The sequence below is a fragment of the Nicotiana tomentosiformis genome, chromosome 6 (assembly GCF_000390325.3).
Source record: "Nicotiana tomentosiformis chromosome 6, ASM39032v3, whole genome shotgun sequence".
In the NCBI taxonomy this organism is placed as follows: Eukaryota; Viridiplantae; Streptophyta; class Magnoliopsida; order Solanales; family Solanaceae; genus Nicotiana; species Nicotiana tomentosiformis.
In genome coordinates, this window is record NC_090817.1 from 18738627 (window position 1) to 18741526 (window position 2900).

General features: G+C 42.4%; 1 non-coding gene across 1 annotated transcript; it reads right to left on the bottom strand.

The window, feature by feature from the left end:
* Positions 1-590: 590 nt before the first annotated feature.
* LOC117276270 (small nucleolar RNA R71) lies at positions 591-697 on the bottom strand. Its single transcript, XR_004506508.1, has one exon. It is a non-coding gene; the product is annotated as a small nucleolar RNA R71 (small nucleolar RNA).
* Positions 698-2900: the final 2203 nt, after the last annotated feature.

A 2900-nucleotide genomic window follows, 5' to 3' on the forward strand; every position in this document is an offset into this window, starting at 1 on the left:
TCTAGTTTTTACTTTAGTAGTTTATTTCGTCAAGTCTAACGTTTCTTATTGGTTGCTCTGCTCTCAGGAACTTCGATTGAATGAGAATGGTCAAAAGTCAGGATAGACTTCAAGGCTTTGACCCCCAACCTGAGAGAACATTTCATAGGAGGTTGAGGGAAGCAAGGGACACAAATAATCTTCAAGCACTTGTTCAATTTTCTGTGGACATGGCAGAGGAGCAACATATGGATGTTCAGAAGGTGGCGATGCCAAGCATTGCTAATGTCACTTCCAGCACTGTGAAGCCCAGAATCACTGGGAACTTTGAGCTGAAACAGAGCATGATCCATCTACTACATGAAAATGGTCGGTTTATGAGTCTTCCACACGAGGATCCACAATAACACATCTTGAACTTTTTTGAGATTAGTGATACTTATATCACTAACGGAGTCACTCCAGACTATGTGAGGCTCACATTGTTCTCGTTTTCTATATTGGGCGAAGCAAAGCGGTGGTTGAAGGCGGAACCAGCTAATTCTATTACATCATGGAATGATCTGGCGAGGAAAGTTTTGGCACGGTTCTTTCCTTCAGGAAAAACTCCAAAGATCAGAAGTGAGATAGTTGCCTTCAAACAGAAGTAGGGGGAGACTTTATATTCAGCTTGGGAAAGGTTCAAGGGGCTGATCAGAGATTGTCCTCATCACAACCACAAAAATGAAGTGTTAGCTCACACTTTCATAAAAGGGCTACATCCAAAGACAAAGATTATGGTGGACGTTGCAACGGGAGGTCAAGTGTTGGAGAAAAGCTTCGATGAGATATATGCATTATTGAACAAATTCTCCAAAAACAATCATGATTGGCAAGGAAAGATGGGCAGACACACAGTGCAGAAATCTGCGGGGGCTCTCGAGTTAGATGTTGTCTCTGCATTTTCAGCGCAGGTTGCCACATTGGCCAACCAAGTCAATAAGATGACCTTGGTTATTAACAAGCAACAAGCTCAGCCAGTGCAACAGGTTCAGATATTTTGTGAAGTATGTGGAGAGGGTCACACGAGCGACTTATGCCCAGCTAATCTAGAGTCTGTCTGTTTTGTGGCTAATGCAAATAGGAGCCAGACAAACCAGTATGGGAACACTTACAATCCTAATTGGAGGAACCACGCAAACATATCTTGGGGTGGAAACCAAGGTGCTCAGAATAAGTACAAGCCACAAACTACTAAGCAGCAATATAAACCACCTCAGACTGAACAACTTACAAACCTGATGAGTCACATTGCGGAGATGCTAAAGAAATTTATGCCTGATCCGCAGGCTCTGGCAGCAGCCCACTCTGTAGCGATTCAAAATTTGGAGAGACAAATGAGGCAACTTGTTAGTGCTCAAAATACTCGACCGGTTGGAGCTCTTCCAATTGACATTCAGGCTAATTCTAAGGCATCTATTAATGTTGTGTCATTGAGGAATGGGATATAGTTAGAAGAAGTCCCATCGAACAAGAGGAATCAAGTGACCTTTGATGAGAAATCGGCCACCATAGAAGAAGAATCAGAAAAAGCAAAGGAGCCAGAGAAGCCAGCTGAAGAGGCGGTGGTTAAGCAACCCCACCATTAGTTGCGAGGCCACCACCTCTGTTCCCTCAAAGATTGTAGAAAGTGAAGGATAATGTAGCTTATAAAAAATTTCTTGATATTTTGAAGCAGGTGCAAAATAATATTCCACTGGTAGACATCCTGCAAGAAGTGCCCAAATATGCCAAATACATCAAGGACATAGTGGCAAATAAGAAGAGGTTGACAGAGTTCGAGACTCAGGCACTCACCGAAGAATGTAGCTCAAGAATTCAAAGCAAGCAACCTCAAAAATTGAAGGATACAGGTAGTTTCACTATCCAAATCTCGATCGGTAAGCATGCAGTCGGGCGAGCTTTGTGTGATCTTGGGGCAAGCATCAATTTAATGCCTTTATCTGTGTTCACATAGTTGGGGTTGGGTGAGCCGTGCCTAACCACTATGATTTTACAGTTGGATGATCGCTCCCTTGCTCATCCTGAAGGAGTGATTGAAGATGTGTTAGTTCAAGTAGGTTCTTTCATACTCCCTGCTGATTTTATTATCTTGGACTTTGAGCCTGATCAGGAAGTCCCATTTATTTTAGGGAGTTTATTCTTAGCCACGGGCCAAGCTATTATTGATGTATGTGAAGGAAAGATGACAATGATAGTGGGTGATCGAGTGGATGTACTTAATGTGTATAAAGCACTCAGATTGCCAGTCCACTATGAAGAGTTATCCATGATTTCTGTGGTTGAAAGTGAGGTGACTCCATTGATGCCTTATATGATCCCCAAAGATCCTCTTGAACGATCCTTGATTGGGGATGAAGAAGACAATGAAGATGCGATGATGGAAGAAATTGAGCAAGTACTTAACATGTCTTGCAAATATGTCCATGGGTTTGGGAGATTCGAGGAGTTGGACAGGCCTGTTACTCTAACCCCTCCTAAACCATCTATTGAAGAAACTCCAAAGCTAGAGCTTAAGTCTCTTCTAGCGCATTTGCACTATGCATATTTAGGGAACTCTGAAACATTGCCAGTGATTATCTCATCTAGCTTGACTGATGTACAAGAAGAAAAATTGCTCAGAGTGCTTCGCGTGAGCATAAAAAGGCTATTGGGTGGACAATTGCTGACATCAAAGGAATCATTCCATCATTTTGCATGCATAAAATCTTTTTGGAAGATGGACACCGCCCCAATGTTGAGCAACAAAGAAGATTAAATCCCATTATAAAAGAGGTCGTGAAGAAGAAAGTAATTAAATGGCTTGATGCGGGTATCATCTTCCCTATTCCCGACAACAACTGGGTAATCCCAGTGCAATATGTGCCTAAAAAGGGGGAGAT